Here is a 19,753-nt window from a genome sequence, read left to right as displayed (position 1 = left end):
CAGGTGGCCTTTTATGTCCAACCTTGTATGTACATGGGTGTTTTCCAGCACCCCCAGACCTCACCTTGACGATGCAATGCGGTGACATTAAAGCTAGGCTTGGCACTCCCATTCCCCAGAATGAGTGTTTTCATTCTGCTCTGGTCCTTTCTTCTCCTCAGTAGCATGCAGCAGCGTTTTCTTGAATTTGCCAGCACAGTGCAAACATGATTCTGTGGCTTGATTTTTTCCACTTTGTTGTCATTAAATATTTCCCATGCCTCTACACGGCCTTCACATTTGTAAGATTTCATTGTGTTTCTATGCCAGTCCCTTCTTGTTAAACATTTAGGCTTTCTTCCCATCCCCCACTCCTAACCTCCCAGGCATTTAAGAAATAGATTTTAGGGAACAAAACTAAAAACAAATCATGCCCCACTCACCAGAATGACAGTTCCAATTTAGATACCTCTTGCAAGACTTGGTGGTTATAGGCTGAATGGACCCTAAATATCTGGAGACTGGCTAACCTGATTCAACCAATATGCATGGAAACTCACCTGGAGTCTCGTCTCTCCGTGAAATATGAGATTAAGCAGTTTGCCTGTGCAGCCTAAACTTTCCTAACTCCCAGTAACATAATCAGAGTCACTGGTGGTTGTGTTAGTGAACCATGAGAGTCTGGGCTGAATGGAAAAGAGGAAGAAGCCTAGATAGGGAACCAGAGTCGTGCAAAGCAAGCCAGGCACATTCCCCTGGGGAGGGGAAGGTTGCCCCCAATTTTGCTTGGTATCTCAGAACGATCATTTAATGCTTTGAAGGAAACCTTCAATGACACAGAACTTTCCCCTGTGTTTCTAGTCGAATCTTGCATCCAGAATTCTCAACCAACCCTGTGTGCAGAGAGCCATGGACCAGATTCTGGAGAAATCCAGCCAGAAGAAAGAGCACACCTCTCCTGCTCCCAGGGCATGCTTCTGGAAGCAGAGGGAGCAAGAACACACACAGAAAGATGTGCCCTGTGACTTCTTTATCTGCGGCTCTCCATGGCCTTCAGCGCTGGCTCTCTGGGCTGGGTCTGCAGGAAGCCAGGGTACCCGGAAAGCAACCATTGTGCCCTTGCAATTAACCAAGAATGCTCCAACGTGACAGTTCCACTGTGAAAGTTTTCAAATAGTGTTTGGAATGTTTACATAATTGTTCAAAAGAGGCTTTTTCAATGTACCTGTTTACACTCTTTCCTTTTGGAAATTCTTTCAGCAATCAGGCCGTGGAGGGCTCTCAGCCTGCACTTGCCGCCCTTGATTGCCGAAGGAGGAATGAAAGGCCCGTCAGTGAATCGCTGGGAAAACATTCCCCAACAAACGCCCTCTAATGAGGGGGCGCCGCTTTTGCGGCAGCGGTGGTGGAGGGGGGCGCTGAGAGGCGAGGGCAGAGCTGGGGGCTGGGGAGCCGCGAGGACGCGGTTTTGTTGTGGGGTCCCGGGTGGAGGGAGCCCCCGGACCCCGGGCCTTTGTGTGCAAATTTCCCACCGGGGCCAAGCAACTTTCCACAATTTAATTAAGTGGCTTTGGAGTCCGGAGTTGGCCTAACAAGCTCCTGTCCGTGAATGAAAGATTTGTCCCCAGCAGCGGGGGCCCGGCTGGAAGCGAAGTGGGCAGCAGTTACCGCTGGCTCCAGCCGATTTAACTGCTCACACAGCCGCCGGCCCGGGGAGGGGAGCGGGCGGGCGGGGAAGGGGCTGCGGGGCTGGCGGCAGTCCTTCTGGGACTCGTCTCACCTAGCTCTCAGCAAATATGCCATCCATATGCCCAGGATCACAACCGAATCAGCTCCATCAGGCCTGGCAAAGAGGCATTTAAATTGCTAATATTGTACTGCAGAGCAGCCGGAGAGCTGCCAAGGACCAGCTCTGCAGGATCCACAGAGACAAACCTGGAGATGCGATAGGTTGGGTTCGGAAAGAGCCCAAGTGAGAAACACTGGAAGCTGGCTGTCAGGAGGCCCCAGAAATTGGGATCCTAGGTAAGGAAGCATCCCAAGAAATAGTGACAGAAATGCACCCAGGAGGGTGCCTGGGAGCTGGTGGGCCACTGGGGCCCCTTTCTCATCCATTATTTCTGATAAGGGGCCAGCTGGAGTTTCCCACAAAGGCTGCTCTGTGCAAAGGAGGCATCCCCCCTTACCTTAGAACAAGACAGATTTTTCTTGTTCTAAGGTAAGGGGGGGAAAAAACAAGTGAGAGCTGGTTGGAAGAGGGAAGGAAGGGCTGACTGCAGCTGGGAAGTGTTGCTCGGTTGTGGTTGTTGAGAATCCCTGCTCTAGGACATGGTTGGTGGAGTAGGTTTGGGATGAGGGTCTTTTGTAGCCACTTTCCAGTGGAGGGTTCACCAAGTGTTTTTCTCTGCCTGTATTTTTAGAAAAAATTATGATGACAGTTGTTAGGTCTCAGGCAGGCAGGCAGCACATTCCATTACAAAGTTAGCATGAAATCAATATGTAAATAACCCTTTCTAACTGGCAGCTATTTTTGAAGGCAGAACTGCACCTGATGTTGCAGGTTTGTTCCAGTTCACTTTAAATACCTCTCTGTCCTCTGAGTCTGAGAATGTGCTCACAGTCCAAAGGTCTTTCCTCCCTTTCACTTGATCTTTTTGCATCCTCTGGGATAGCGGTAATGCCTCCATGAGCTTTGTCCTCAAACCTCCTCCATCATTTAAAAATCAGATTGACAAGACCTACTCCAGGCTGGGAGTGCTAGTTCCCCTTTGGCATGGTCACGTTGCAATAGCGAGGGTTGCTCTGGGAGGGGCAAGGGTGGCAGAAGCCTTGACCATCCTCTGAAGGAATTAAAAGAGAGAGAAAGCCCAGGAGGCCGAGATCAGGTTTGAATCAGAAATTTAGACAGTCACTGCCGAAATGCATAGAAGTCATTGCCAAGACATGAAAGGTCAGTGGAAACCAGCCGTGGGAAGAATCAGGTTAGAACCCATGGGCAGCCCAGCAGGGAGAAGCAAGTCTCAAGGTACTCCTCAGTGAGTAGGGGTCCTAAACCACAGGCCTCTGCATAGTTCCTTGCCAACAGTGAGTTTTCCTTTGGTTGGCCTTTTTTTTTTTTTTTTTTTTTTTTTTTAGAAACAAACAAACAAACCAATAACAAGCTGTTTTAACAGAAATACTTCTAGAATGTTCCATGCAAGGCCAAGTGCCAGAAAGCCCAGTGTTTATGTGGCATGTGTGTGTGTTTACTTTATGAATTCAAAGGGGTGATGAAGTTCAACCAGGCTCTGATAATAATGACCACGGCAATTACTAAATATCTATAATATGTTACTACTTATGAGTTATTAGGTACTTGAACAGTTCTAGTGTTCTTCCTTATAATTAAGCTAAAATCTGCCTTCCTGTACTTACACACAGAACAAGGATTCTCCTTTCATAAAAGACAAGTAGTGTCTTGCTTGGTGACCTCTCTACTCCAGGCTAAATATTCCCATTCTTTAATTATCAGAATCCTCTTCCTCACATAGTCACCACTGATTATCTCCATATTTTTGTCACGGGTGTGTCTCTGGAAGGAACCAGGATCAGAAACTCCTTTTGAGGCATCTTAACTCCAAAAGGAGTCTCTCTTCAGGAACAGAAGCATCTGGAGTGGACGTTCACTTTCCTGGTACACAGCGCTATCTTTTATTGCAAGAGGTGGGCAGGTGCATTAGAAATTTTATCTGTTCTACCTGAACCCAGAAGGCAGAGCTAGGGTCACTGGGGATGGAGAGATATTTCAGGTAAGTTATGTCAGCTTGATATAAAGAATTCTTTAATGACAAAGTATGTGACCACAGAGTGACATGCTTTGAGGGGCAGTGAGTGTTCTATAGCCTGGAGGTGTCTCAGCAAAGGTGGAGAATTATAGAAGGTACTCATCCTCGGAGTAGAAGTTTCCATTGAGCCCTAAGGTGACTTCCAACTCTTGATTCTGACTATTCATTCACTTACACATTTATTGATGCAGGCCAGATGCAAGATGCTGTTCTAGGCTTGGATATGAAGATTGATATGATATGAAGTGATCTTGATATGAAGAATGGGGAAAGGGATGAGGTGCACAGAACGTAAAATGTAGGATCTTAACCATCTTAGGTAGACAGTTCAGAGGAATCTGTCTATTCACCGCCCACAGAAGTCCCTTCATTAAGTGACTCTCCATTTTCCCCTCACATCAGCCCCAGGCAGCCAGTCTACTTTCTGTTTCTATAAAGTTGACTCCTCTAGGCACCTCATATAAGTGGAATCATATGGTATGTGTCCTTTTATGACTGCCTTATTTCACTTAGCATGTCCCCAGGGTTCATCCATGTCATGGCATATGTCAGAATTTCCATCCTAAGACTAGATTAATGCTCCATTGGATGTATATACTACATTTGGATTCCCACTCATTCATTGATGGGCATTTGGGGTGCTTCTGCTTTTCGGCTATAGTCAATAGTGCTACTGTGAACAGGAGTGCACAAATATCCGTGTGAGGCTCTGCTTTAGGTTCCTTTGGTGGACGCCCAGAAGTGGAATTGCTGCATCAATTACCAAGCGTGGTACTTCTCTACTTAGATTCTTTGGGAAACCACTGGATGGTTTTCTGCAGTGGCTGTGTCCTGTTCCATTTCCACTAGTAGCGTATGATTTCTTCACATCCTCACCAACGCCTTTTTTGTTCGTCTGTTCATTTTTATAGCCCTCCTCACGGGTGTGAGGTAGAGCTCATCGTGGGTATTGATTTGCATTCCCCTAGTGATCAGTAGCATTGAATATTTTTTTCATGTCCTTAATAGCCATTTGTATATCTTCTTTGGAAAAATGTCTAAACAAATCCTCTGCTTGCTTTTTAATATATCTTTATTTTATTAGTTTATTTTTATAAACTGAGGATCGAACCCAGTGCCTCACATGTACTAGGTGAGCACTCTACCACTAAGCTATAACCCCAGCCCCCTCTGCTTGTTTTTTTGACCAAGTTATATTTTTGCTGCTGAATTAGAGGAGTTCTTTATATATTCTAAATGGTAACCTCTTATAGGCTATATAACTTATAAATATTTTTCACACTCTGTAGGTTGTCTTTTTATTCAGTTGTATCTTTCAATTTCACAGAAGTTTTGGCTTTTTTCAATGAAGTTCAATTTATTTATTTTTTCTTTTGCTGTCTATGCTTTTGGGGTCATATCCAAGAAATTATTGCCTAAGTTTTCTTCTAAGAGTTTTATAATTTTAACTCTTACATTTAGGTCTTTGATCCATTTTGAGTTAACTTTTGTATGTAGTGTAAGGTAAATGTATATGTGTATAGTGTAAGGCAAAGGTCCCAATTAATTCCTTTACATATGGATATCTAACACTCACCACCCAACACTGCTTGTTGCAAAGACTGCCCTTTGCCCGTTGAGTGGTCTCGGCAGCCTTGTTAGAACTGACTTAACCACACAAGTGAGGGTTTGCTTCTGAGTGGTCTATTCTGTCTCACTGGTCTATGCCTGTCTTCATGCCAGTGACACACTGTTTCCCTTATTGTCGTTTTATTGCAAGTTTTGAAGTCAGGAACTATGAGACCTCCAAGTTTGTTCTTCTTTTTTTTCAGGGTTGTTTGGTTATTTGGAGTTCCTTGAAATTTCTTTTGAAATTTGAGGGTAAATTAAGTAACATTTATTGTATGTGTGGGTATGTGTCTGTATATCTGTATGTCTCTATCTATATTTATATCTATATCTGTATCTCTATATAAAATCTCCTAAGAGCCGTTGGTGATGCAAATAGGAGACAAAGTAAATCTCAGTTTCTAAGGGAGTACATACAGTCTTGTAAGAAAAGATGTGACAAATAAATGTCAACTACACATGTGCCTTAAATCATGATGAAAGAGCAGGGAGAGGGAGCAAAACTGAAGAGCACAGAGTCAGGCTGCTGCTCCCGCTTTTTTGTCCCCCAACCCCAGCCGTACTAGGGATGTAACCCAGGAGTACTCTACCACTGAGCAACATCCCCAGCCCTTTTGTTTTTTATTTGAGACAGGTCTTCCTAAGTTGTCCAGGCTGGCCTTGAACTTGTGTTCCTCCTGCCTCAGCCTCCTGAGTAGCTGGGATTACAACTTTCCTGAAAAGAAAAGTTATGGTGGGTTCTTTGATATAGTGATCATTCAAATTATTTTTCCTGAATGTGGAGAAGTGGACTAAGATAGCCAATCCTGTCTCTTGCTTCCTTGGAGAAAAGGAAGACAGTCAAAAACCATGTCCCTGAAATGTCCCTCCAAGTCCCCAAAAACCTAGCCAAGTTAAGGGAACAATGAGAGTGAATTTGGGTCAGAACGTCCAGATACATAGTATCTTGAAGGACACTGGCGTTCTCTCATGTAATGCTGGGAAGTAGGGCAAGTTAGTGTCATCTTTAGAAAGTTGCTTTCTTGCCTGCATGCCAAGTTCTTTGGGATGCTGGTCATACAAGGACAAAGCAAGCTAGACTAGTGATGTCACTGCTTCAGTAGCCTCGCTTTTAAAACCCCTTTCTCTATGGTAACTGGTGCAGATCAGAGCACCATCAAGAGGGAACTGCTTGTCAATTTTATGACCAGGCTATTAGGTCAAGAAAAGTTGCCACAATTAGAATACTGGTAGAAATCAAGTTTGCAATGAAGCATCATGGTCGTTGGAAAGTCTGAATTGGTTTATGATGGTACACAGTGGTGCCAATCATGTGAATTTTGGTTCCATTGGTTTTCCTTTTATTTAAATTTATTCCATATATAGTTATTTTTACTTATTTACTTGGGGTGCTGGGTTTTTGTTTTCAACTGTGGTTTAAAGCTCAGATAATATAAAATTAGCCATCTTTACCACTGTAAGTGTGTAGTTCCTAGTATATTCACATTGTTGAACAGCAGATCTCCAGAATATTTTCATCTTGCCAAACTGAAACTCTCATTAAACAACTCCCCATTTCCTCCTTCCCCACCCCAACACCCACCATTCTCTGTTTCTATGAACTGGACTACACAAGGTACCTCATATAATTGGACTCATACAATATGTGTCTGAGTGACTTGTTTGTTTAATATAATATCATTAAGTTTCCTCCATGTAGAATGTTTCAGAATTTCTTTCCTTATTAAAGTATGTACATACCACATTTTGTTTATCCATTCATCTGTGGAAGGACATTTGAGTGACTTCTAACTATTGGCTATTGTGACTAGTGCTACTCTGAACAGGGATGTACAAATATGTCTTCGATGTAGCTTATGTTCTGATGGCCCTTGATTTAGGTGCCCTTTTGGAAATCACATTCCTCCATTTACCCCTTGCTTACTCCCCTGCTTAAAAATCTACAAGCTTTAAGGATTATCTTAATTAATATTAGACCCTCCAGACGGAGAGACTTACTCCAGCTGGTAAGAGCTGATCTTTAACTATGGTGTCAGATCACCTCCTCTTTGAACATAGCCTCTTTTAGTGACTCTGGCTTACAGAATCATTCTCAACCATACCACCAATGTCAGAAAAAGGTGCTGGAGATTTCTAGAATAAGCCAGTGGCCTCGAAATAGCTTTATGTTCCTCAAGTGCAATTTGGGCTTGTGGCTAATCTATACTTGTCATATGTTCAGAAATGATTCTGCCGATTAATAACTGCATTTTCAGTGATTTGAGGTGTACGATAGATAATTCAGCTGGTGCAAAACTGATATTTATTTTTATACTGTTTATGAATTAAGAGACTGCTAAACAAAATAGTCCTATAAACAAAATTACTGGATTAGGGTGGGGAATGAGGCAACTGGTTAAGGGAACAAAACATATTCAAGGATATTGGCAGTTTCCTTTGCCAATAATTGATGTAATAGTTATTAAATAAGTTTGTCTACTAATTAAAGTAGCATTGTTAGAATTTCTACTTAGAAATTATTGGTTAATAATGTATATGTTTGAGACTAGCAAAATTATTACCATTCTTTTCTTTTGCAATTTAAATATGGAAAATGTCCCACTTTCAACATGGGTTTCTGGAAGCATTATTGAAACAATTCTTGTTACCAGCGGCTTAGCCCAGGACAGAGCCTGGATGCTGGCTTGCTGGGTTCTGCTGGCCACCTGCGTCAGAAAAGAACGAAAGATGGAGAAAGGAAAAATGAACTTGATGCAGCTGATAAAACTTGGATGATGGGCACCATGATGGTAACCCAGATGGGACTGTAGTGCTACCCCTGGCTAGCCAACTCTGGAGGAAGGAAACTGGTAAAGAAGATTGTGAAAAGTGAACTTAAGTTTCTGGGTGCCTTTTCCCCTTTTAACCAGCTCTGTCTGCCCTTTGCCACTTCTAAGAAGATGGAAAATTTTGAAATAAAAGTTTCTTTTATCTTCCTTCAAAGTTGGCTTTGAATAAAACATATTTTTCCATCAATTTGACTCAGAATACTTGCAGAGCAACCTAGCCTCTCCCCCTCAGAGGCAGTAGTTCCACCCTGTGACATTATAAAGTACATCATATTTACCAACAAGAACAACATAAATCATTCATTCAACAAACATTACATTGAGCCACTACTATGTGCTAGGCATTACTAAGGCACTGAATGGAATAGTTTAATGGATGTGAATCCTGATCTCAGTCTGCTCACCCCACGGTTGAGAAGTGGGCAATGGGTAGCATCTCTTCATCTCCAGGGAGGGTCCTGGAGGAGATAGCGGAAGGCAAAGGTGTGGAAGAGGAGGGATTGACACCCTGGGGTGAGGAGGGTGTGGCTCCAAAGGACAAATTAAGCTGGAAAAATACATAGATGCAGCACTATAGCCTCTCCAGATATTTGGGGATAAAATTCCAGAGAGAAATGCATCCTTTTGGATTAGGAAAGTAGCTCCAATGAAGAAAGTTAATCTTAAAATCTTTTAGAAGTTGTTGTTTTTCTTTTTAATTTGATTGAAAATAAAGAAGAAACTGATTTCATGATTGTATAACAACCATCACTAGCCAGTGACTTTGGGAAAGATGATCCCTTATTTGATAGCTGCTGTAGTAAAGATATGGCCAGATGTGATATGAACAGTGAAGATAAAAAGGTGGAAAAAGATTGAAAATTGAGAGCTTGCCTGGTGTGGTGGCATATGCCTGTAATTCCAGAGGCTCAGGAGGCTGAGGCAGGAGGATCAAGAGTTCAAAGCCAGACTCAGAAACTCAGCGAGGCCCTAAGCAGCTCAGTAAGATACTGTCTCTAAATGAAGTATTAAATAGGGCTGGGGATGTGGCTCAGTGGTTAAGTGTCCCTGAGTTTAATCCCCAGTACCAAAAAAAAAAAAAAAAAAAAAAAAAAGTGAGAGCTTGATGGGTACTTTGAAACGGTGGCTTTCCAGGAAGCAGAAGCCAAAGGCAGGGGCAGCATGCTCTGGGGCGCTCTGCTCACCAGCACTGTCCTCCTCCTCTGCATTGGTCATCCTTAAAGATATCAGAACTCAGAGAAGAATGAGATCCACTTCCCTCCCCGGTCATCGCGAGACCCCTGGCCCTGGCCTCTCTAACCTGCCAACTCTGAGACACAAATTGAAATGGAAGTGAGAGTCGAAGGGTTGGTTCACACTTCCAGTCCCTGTCCTTCACTGAATGGGGTTCCGGAGGATTCTCACGGCCTTCATTGTGCCCAGAGCAAAACGATTCACTAGAGTTCAGATTCTCCCAGTGGAGACTTCACGTCCACCTGGATGAACACGTGCCTACAGCTAGTGGACTCACTCAGTACACACGCCTTTTGACGGGGGAAGGATCACACAGCATCTCCTGGACACTTTTGGCCCATGAAGGTCGCCACAGTTCCTCCTCCAGTGGGAGGGAATATTTTGCTGAAGATAAAAATCGGGCAGACCAGGACCTAGTCATTGCCCCAGGGATCCTTGTGGGCCAGTCTGTGGATGGCTTGTTGATTGGCATCACGGGAGTCGTGTTGCAGAGCCCAGAGCAAGTCACGATGACACCCCTCTCTACTCTTGCCACGGCTACCACCAACACAGACTAATCAAATCCAAAGGAACTTCAATGAATTCACTGGCACAGATGCCCATGTGGCTGAAAGTATGTGCTGTCATTTGAATTTTGATCCCAGCTCTGCTCCTGGGTTTGCAAGTGTTTATAACTCCGTGCAAAGTAGTAGTGAGCCCATGGTTGTGACAAGCCTTCCAGAGGAGCTGAAGAAACTTGCAAAACAAGGACAGTCCTGGGGACCAATCAGATCCTTGGAGGCAGCAGGGAAGCTAGCAAGCATGCCAGATGGTTCTTTTCTTGTTCGGGGTAGTTATGATGACTGTTATTTTTTAAGCTAGTGCTTTTCCTCCTTGGTAAAACAGTTCACACTGGGATTGAATTCTCAAATGGTAGGTTTAGCTTTTATGAACAACCAGATGTGGAAGAACATACATCCATGGTTGATCTAATCAAGCAAACAGGGACTCTGAGAATGGAGCTTTTTGATATTCAAGGTCTCCGTTTCCCCAATTTGCAGCTTACTCCGTCAGACTGACCAGTTCTGGTGCCCCAGTTCATGTAGGAACCCGCTCTCTGCGGTACCTGTGTCGTTTCTTAAAACATCAGCATTCAAGAAGAAACTTAATTCAGAAACTGCCTTTGCCAAACAAATGAAGGATTATCTACAGGAGAAACACCACTGAAAGATTGAGACCCCTGCATCTTATACTTTGAGAATAAAAAAAAAAAAAAAAAAACAGAGAGAGAGAGAGATTGAAATACAGTTTACCAACTTTCCTTGCCATCAAAATCTTTTGCTGCCATTAACTATTTTAATTTTAGGTGTGAAAGAGAGTCATCAATTTGTTTAGGGGAGGGGAAGTGTCTATAAGGCATCTTGGGCTTATTTGGGTTCTTTAAAAAGGAATGTTTGAGGTTTTAGAAGTGTGAATTTATCTTTCATTAACGTGCAGAACAGTCACAAGGTGAATTATCAGATTCTCCTTAATGTCCCCACAGTCCTTCATTGTCATTCCCTGAGATTTTTATGCATTAAGAGCTCATTTCATGTATATTCACCCCTCAATAAAGTTGAATGGAACTTATAGAATGAAAATCGCTCTGTCTTTTTAAGTGACCCATTTTCGAAAGTTAGTGTTGAATGAACATATGTGTGTGATAAAACACAGAATTTACATATACACTGAAAATGATTTTTAAATCTCATACTTAAAAAAAGATTTATTTAGAATTATGAATTGACAACATTTTGGTTAATGGGATGCAAATCAGCAACATATCTTTTACAACACTTCTAAATTATTTTTAAGGTTGTGCTAATATTTTTGGTTGTGAAAAGTTGAGATATTTCTGTTGCCTTCATTTTCATTTTTTGATTTGTCTATTTTAATAAATGGCCTTCCATTTAAAAACTGTAAAGAAATATATACCACGAACTCAGAAATTGTTGCCTTTTCTATCATCAAACTGGGGTACAAATTGGCATAAATAAAGACCTATGGAATTAGAAAGATGGATATAGAAATAGGAGATAAAAACAGTTTCCTGAGATAGCGTGTGCATGTGTGTGTTTGTGTGTGTGTATGTGTGTGTGTGTGTGTGTGTGTGTGTGTGTGTGTGTGTGAGAGAGAGAGAGAGAGAGAGAGAGAGAGAGAGAGAGAGAGATCTATGCTTTTCCTCTGGTTAAATGTTTTATCAGTGATCTCTTTAGTCAACATTTCCTTGGTGAACTTGATTGTAGAACCGTTTTTCATAAATGGACTGGATTCTCTTACAACATTAAAGTTTATGTGAATTTTTGTTTTTTTAAACCTGGATCTCCAGAACTTACCCTTTAGCAGGAGAGAGACAGACAATAATAAATAACAGCTAAATGAGTAAGATGATTCCAGGCATTGAGAACTACAGCAGAGGCAGGAAAAGAGGGTCCTGTGACAGGGAAGTGGGGGGCGCTTTCTTCTTTAGATCTGTAGGTCAAGGGGGGAATGTCTATTCAAGAGGGTGACATTTGAGTTGATACCAGAAATAGAAGAACTAACTGTGTAACTGGGGCAGAACATTCTGAAGCAGATGCTCTAGGATCTGTAGCAAGGAACATCACAAGGAACAGCGGGTTTGGGGTGACTGTGGCTGGATCATGGTAAGGGAAAGGAGAGGGTGTGTGTAATGAGGTTGAGGGCAGCTCCGGCCGGCAGAGTGCACCAAGCACAAGGATGTTTTATTCTAAATGCATTGGAAACCGCGGCAAAGACAGGCTCTGATTTGTGCCTTAAAAAGACATTCTCAGAGCTTGATAGAGAGCGAGTGCCCACGAGGAGGGGACGAAGAAGATCGTGTACCTGATCAAGGTCAGGTCTGAGGATGAAAGTCTGGGGCACATGAAGATTAAGAGTAATTCCAGGGGCTGGGGTTGTGGCTCTGCAGTAGAGCGTTTGCCTAGTTTATGTGAGGCCCTGGGTTCGATCCTCAGCACCAAATAAAAATAAATAAGTAAATAAAGGTATTGTGTCCATTTACAACTAAAATATACTTAAAACAAACAAGAGAGTGGTTTCAACTGGGTTATTTTACCTTCTCTTTTCTCTGTGCGCCTACTACATAGACACACACAGACACACACACACACACCACACACACACACACACACACACACACACACATGCCCTTTTCGGAGCCCAACAGTCCCTGAGGCAGAGGTTAAGAACCTAGAAGCTACATCAGAATCACCTGGGGAGCTGCCCACTCTTTTTTTAAAATTTATTTTATTTATTTTTGTTACCACAGATTGAACTCAGGGGCACTTAACCACTGAGCCACATCCCCAGCCCTATTTTGTATTTTATTTAGAGACAGGGACTCACTGAGTCGCTTAGCGCCTTGCTTTTGCTGAGGCTGGTTTTGAACTCACAATCCTCCTGCCTCCGCCTCCCACGCCTCTGGGATTACAGGTGTGCGCCACTGTGCCCAGCTCATGCCCACTCTTACTAGTGGCCATTCTTGCTTGGTGGTCAGGGGTGAAGTCTGAACACATTTGTTTCTTTGTTTAATCTACACACGTGATTGTGTTGGGAACGGAACAGTCTCGGATGGCAACAGGAAGTGAAGGGACAGGGTGTTGTACACAAAGTAGGGCAGGGAGAGTGAGTATCTAGACACTCTCCATGCAGTAGTAGAGACCAGATGCTGTTCACAATTAATTGATTAATTTATTGATTAAATATAAGCAATTGGTGCTGGTGCTGATGTGGGGCACTGTGGGCTCCTGCTTAAATAGGTGAAGGATACTTGATGGTGGGAGGGGTAGAGGCCCAATGTGGGAGGGGTAGAGGCTGGATGGCAGGGCTCTGAGCCCTAGAGCTTTGTTAATGACAGTAGATGGAAACACTCCGCCGCCTCAACTGGCTGTGTCACTAATAAATGGCTTCCCAAGTCCCTGCCCCTCACCCCCAGGGGACACTGAGGACAAATAGGAGAAAGCCTCTGGCAAGGCTGTCCCAGAGGCTGGAGGAGGAGGCCACAGCAGGAGGCAGGGCAAGCTTCCAAGTGGGACCTCAATCACTGGGATCTCCCAGCTCTGGCCCTCATGGCATTTGAATTCCTGAGCGTGTGTTCTTGCTAAGCCATTTTTCTCTGAGTCATCAGTAAAATAAAACAGGATCAGTGCTCTGGATTTGTGGGCAAGCTGAAAAATAAAAGGCCCTCATTATTCAGGAACCCATTTACCATTTTGCCCCACTCCCCATACCACAGTCCCCACTGCGGGAATTGGAAGGTGCAGACAGAATCTGTTTTTCTCATAGAATTTCACTGTGTGTGGAGGAAGAGAAAACAGAATTTGGGATGGGAAGGAAGGGGTATAGAAATGTGAAAATTATGCATTGTATATATCTGCACTGCTTTTCTCAATTTATAGAAAAACATACCAAGCTGGCAAAAAGATCAAGAGGTGAATACTTGCCCTACACAGAGTTTCTCCACCGTGCTTCTTTAAATCGAAAGGTGGTGCTGAGTGCAGTGGCACATGTCTGTATTCCCGGTGGCTTGGAAGGCTGAGGAAGGAGGATTGCAAGTTTTGAGGCCAGCTTCAGCAACTTAGTGAGGCCCTAAGCAACTTGGAGAAAGCCTGCCTTGAAATAACTTTTTTTTTTTAAGTGCTGGGATGTGGCTCAGTGGTTAAGCACCTCTGGGTTCAGTTCCTGGTACCTAAATAAATAAACAAATAAATAAATAAATATTGCAAGGTGGCTTCATTATGGTGAGTCATTAGGTGAAAAAGACACAGTTGATAGCAGGACTTTGGATCCACGCCAGGGTGGCTCTGTTCTGTTGTTAGCTGGGTAGAACGTGGACCATCCAGCCAAATCCCTACTTTCTCTGAGCTGCTTCCAAGCTCCCTGCAACTTACTACTGTCGGCCTCCTTGTTTGGTCTCTGCATCTTGTGGAAGATGCTAAAGCACTTGACATTTAAAATTTATCAGCAAAGTTAAAAAAAATATCTAATGTGAATTAAATGGGATTTTTAATCCCCTCAACTGTTGCCATCAGTATAATCACTAACAGAATGAAATCAGAATCAGTGAGGGAAAATATTAATCATGCATTTGCATCCATTAAACATAATGTAAAAGAGAGCAGGCTGCATGCTCCTGGGTGATTTGGGAACATGTGTGAGGTAGGCGGCTGTGGGTCACTGGGAGAGAAGGGTGACGCCCCAGGGTGCCTGTCCCTTCCCACCTGCTTACAGTTTTTGTGCTTGCACAGCCTGCAGAGGCCCAGGCTGCTGCAGGGTGATGAGGCAGAGAGCTGGTGAGGAAGACAACCGCCTGCTGCCCAGAGCCCCGAGACTGGGCTTGCATCATCTGGGAATTTGTGGAGGACACGGGGACTGGGAGCCTCTGGTTATTGAAGAAAAGGGATATGTGTACCAAGGAGCTCCCCCGGGGTTGGAAGTTCATTTCTGACTCTGTGAAATGAGTCCACTCTTGGGGAACAGAGTCAGAAACAACTGGAGGCCAGGAGTGGAGCTCAGAGCAGGTCTTCAGGGAACCGCCGGGTAAGAGAAAAAACATGACCTGGCTGCTTATCAGCTGTGACTTTGGAAAAGTTATTTCAAGTTCTTCATCACTGAAATGAGGGTATAATAATTATCGTGAAATGAAGTGGGGGTAATAAATATAAAGCACTAGGTCGATGTCCTGTTCATAGCAAGTATTTAATCAACATTTTTTTAAAAGCATTGTCCTGGCCACCTCATCCACATCAATAGCTGAAAACCTTTACGTCTGCGACTCCAGAACCAAGTGGATTCTCAACGGGACCCAGGGATGCCTCAAACATAGCAAGACCACAGTAGAACTTAGCACTCCTCCACAAACCCAATCTTCCTTCTCTAGTCGTTAATAAATAAAGGGCACCGCCCTTCCCCCAACCTCTCAAACCCCCTAACTGGAGGCCCATCTCCTCTCCTCTCTTGCCTCCACCATCAAAATCAGATCAGGTTCCCGTGGCCTATCAATTCCATCTGCCCTCAAATCCACCTCTTCCTTGTAGCAACCACTTCCTCACCTAGAGCTGTAGTTATCTCCACTCTTGTCCCCTCTAAGTCACCCACAGCGGGGGGCTCACAGAAGGACCTCCTGAGGGCTGGGGTTGTGGCTCAGCGGTACAGCACTCACCTAGCATGTGCAAGGCCCTCGGTTCGATCCTCAGCACCACATAACAATAAATAAAAGAAAGGAATTGTGTCCATCTACAACTAAAAAATAAATATTAAAAAAAAAGAAGAAAGGCCTCCTGCAATCATTTATCTGACCATTTCTTTCCTGCCCGCAACTCTTCAATGTCACCTAGACTTACAGAATGAAATTTGATCTCACTGGCTGGGGGACAGCACCTGTCCTGTCATGGTTTGTTCCTTGCTACCTCTCCAGCCTCGTCTTCTATGGATTCTTCCTATCTATTCTCTGGTCCTGGAAACCTGGGTTCCTGCAGGAGAGTAAAAACATGAATCTACCCCAGAGTGTTTTGTATAAGACAAGTAAAACAGGGCAGACTTTCTCAGCCATATATATATATTTAATTTCAAAAGTGCAATAATATATTCGTGCACTTACTTACTTGCTATGTTAGTGAACATTTAAGTGCTTCCTGTGTACCAAGCACTGTTATAAAACCATAAATATAGCGACGGTATAAGATAGCAACCCTCTCCTCATAGGTGCCCATCAATGATACTAAAGAGGAAATACCAATCCATGATACTAAATAGAAAATCCAGCTATGGGCTCAACTATGTGAGAAATAGGAGGATATTATAAATGTGGCATCTAACACCAGTGGAGAAATATGGATGATTCCGTATGTGATATTAGGATAACTGGTTTGATTCTTGGGAAACACATTACATTGGGCTCCTACCTCACACCATATCTCCACAAATTCCTAAATGGATTAAGGGTCTGAATGCCAAAATGAGTTTTCTGTCTTTGTCCCCATAAATTTTAATCAAGTCTCCATTTTGGTCCTTGTCCCCTCTTCACACCCGTGGTCATGAACTCAGATAGCGAAAGAAGTAGCCGTGTCGTATCCTTTAGATAAGGCAGATGGTCCTGCAGGGATTGGGTAAACTGGAAAACGTTTGCTCAAGAGTAAGCATCTTGAAAACACAATAAAAAAACACGATCATAATAGCAGCAGCTAATCTTTGTAGATACACTGTCTCAGCCTGTTTTGTGCTACTATAACAGAATACTTGAGACTAGATAATCTATAAATAATAGGTATTTATTTCTCATAGTTCTGGAAGCTGGGAAGTCCAAGATTAAGACAATGCCGTCTGGTGAGAGCTGCTCTCTGCTTCCACGATGGCACCTGGAAGGAGGTCCATCTCTGCATCCTCCAGAGGAGGGAACACTGTGCCTTACCCTGGTGGAAGACAGACAGACAGCAAGAGGAAGAAACTCATCCATCGCATATTTCTATTAGCATCATTAATCCATTCATGAGGACAAAGCCTTCCTAACCTAAATACCTCCCCCAAAGCCCCACTTCCCAACATTTTTTATAGAAGATGAAGTTTCAACATTAATTTGTGGGGGGTAAAAACATGCAAACCAGAGCATCCAGGCACTTTTCTCCTTTATGTGAATTTACTAATTGAATACTTACAACTGCCCTATTGGTAGGTACTATTATTACAAAGAAACAGAGGCACTGAGGAATGAAGTAATTTGCTCAAATCACATATTCAGTAAACACTGAGCAGATCTGGAGTCCAGGTAGCCTGACTCCACAACTTAAGCTCTTAGCCGCACATTCCAGCCCATTATCAGACCCCCAAAAAACACACACAAGGGACAGAGCCTGGTCCATGAGTGCCAGTCTCCAACCCCTGCCTGGACTCTCACCCGCACCTGTGGTTCAGCTGTCTCACAATCAACCCGGAACCGTTTCCAGGGCTCCATATGTTGTTAACATCTTCTGCATCCCGCCTGGTATCCAAACCCCTTTGTATTCACCAGGTCTGAGCCGGCCTCCTTCATGTCTGTCCAAAATGGTCCCTTCCTCCTGTGCCCTCCCTCACACATCTCTCAGGTCTTTCCCAAATGTCACCTCAGCTGGCCTGTGATGACTACTCATCCCACGAACTCCCAGGCACACATTTCTGGCTGATTTTTCTCCATACAACTTGTCACCATCTGACATGTCATCATTCATTCATTCATTCATTCATTCGTTCATGTGTGTTGTCTAACTCCCTCACCAACACATAAGCTCCATAAAGGAGTTTTTTTCCCCCTCTCTTTGTATCTTCAGTGGCTGGAACAGCGACTGCATAGAATTCCACCAAGAGGTAAAATGACTGAATGGATGGTGGTTCCTTCTTGTACAATGCATCATTCTGCAGACATCTTGTATTTTCTCTTTTAAAAGAATTCAGATTTTGCACACCACTCTGTAATATTTCCAATTTTATTTTTAAGTCAAAAACCATTTTTAGATCGTTCCGCCTACTTCCAGGACAAATGTTCAAGTGACATTCGTGTTCCAGGTTACGTTTCCACTTTGTCTTGTGCTTCCTGTGTACCTGGCACAGCCTCACATCCCTCCACCCCCAGCTCTTTGTCTCACTCTTGCCTTGGTTTTCCCAGCTGTTCTGGAAAAGGCCTCACAGTGTAAGTTGCCTGCAAGTTCTGGAGCAGCTGACTATATGACAGAGTGGACTGCCCCTGGGCCGGCATGTCAGGCTCCACGGACAGGCAGGCGTAGCAAGGTAGGAGCAAGGGCAGGGCTGGCCCTCCTTACTTTTCATAAATCAAACCATTCTTTCTTCTTCTCTTTTTTTATGCTTTTCTTATCTGCCTTTAAAAATAACATTTTGCTTATTTTTTTTTTTTGCATTCTTTCACTTTCTCTCCTACTTGAAAGCTCTTTCTCCCATGAATTTGCCTAATAATTATGTACTGAGTTCCTTCAAGGAACCAGGCTCTGGGAATAAGGCGGTGGATATACCAGTATCCTTGCCCTGGAGGAACTTCAGGTCTCGTTGACACCCAAGAATGCAGACTATGCCATCTGAGGTCATGATCACTAGGTTAGGGCACTGCAGTGCCTAGGAAGGCACATACAAGAGACACCTAGAAGAGATTTTGGAGTTCAAGGAAGATTCCCCAGAGGAAGTGATATTTTGGTTGACACCTGAAAGATACTCCCGCCACAGGGCCTGGCTGCATATGGGTAGGGCAGCCAGCAGGGTGTGTGTGTGTGTGTGTGTGTGTGTATGTAAACCATTCTGTGTAGGGTGGATTTAGAATCTGGAGATTTTTTTCTCCCAAGCAAGAGCAAACTCAGGATCTCTCAGGTATTTGAAAGACTGACATATAAAAAATGGATTTGGCTTTATGCTCAGTGGCTCCAGGGGACAGGGGGACAGTGATGAGTAGGTGTCAGAGGCAGATGGAATTTTGAACATAGTGAACCCTGGGGGAGGTTGCAAATGCCTTATCACTGGAGATGACAAGGGGGTGCTACAGGACATGAAACAGTGGTCTTTATTGGAGAATTGGGCCAGAGGATCTTAAGTGGCTCCTCTTGCCAGAGTTTCTGAAACTCTGGGCCATCGTCCTTTAGTATGGGGCTTCAATAAAGAAATTCTGTAGCATATCTGAACTTAACTCTTGGTTAATAGAGATGTTTCAGGTCTGAGCCCTCTAAGGTGAGCTCACACGTTGGGTAGGAGAGAAGCACAAACAAGGAGCTACAGGTAACTCACAGGTGAATTTTCAGAATGATTCATAGAAGTAAAAGGATTTTGATACATGGGCGACATGAGTGACCCAAAGCAGTAGGGGATTCAGTGGAGTGGAATGAAGAGTCAATGAAGCTGGGTTCAAACCCTAATTGTGCTACAGATGCACGACATGACTTCAGACTCCCTCTCTGAGCCATTGTTTGCTTCTCTGTGAAATTAAAAGCCCCATTTGAAAACTTGTTGGTTCCGTGATCAGCATCCTGCAGTAACCATTTAAATAGCTCATAACTTAAAAAAGAAAGAAAAAAGAAAAGAGAAGAAAAGAAAAAATTTATTATCCACTTGCTCATCCACTCATTCATTCAACACGAACTTGCTGTCCAGCTATGAACTCAACCCATTGAGGAGTCGGGGGCAAACACGAGGATGATCGAGAATGTCCATAAGGAGACTAGCTAGCACACCACTGCTCATTGTGGTCTTGTATGCAATACAAAAGTAAAATCG

The 19,753-nt window shown here is 43.6% G+C and overlaps 1 pseudogene; it reads left to right on the top strand.

Annotated features, from left to right (window-relative positions):
• The first annotated feature begins 8,664 nt into the window (after positions 1 to 8,664).
• Positions 8,665 to 10,678, top strand: LOC113186125 (suppressor of cytokine signaling 6-like; annotated as a pseudogene).
• Positions 10,679 to 19,753: the final 9,075 nt, after the last annotated feature.

The sequence above is a fragment of the Urocitellus parryii genome, chromosome 11, assembly GCF_045843805.1.
Source record: "Urocitellus parryii isolate mUroPar1 chromosome 11, mUroPar1.hap1, whole genome shotgun sequence".
Classification (NCBI taxonomy): domain Eukaryota; kingdom Metazoa; phylum Chordata; class Mammalia; order Rodentia; family Sciuridae; genus Urocitellus; species Urocitellus parryii.
The sequence above is the reverse complement of the archived record's forward strand: the minus strand, read 5'-3'. Positions and strand labels throughout refer to the sequence as shown.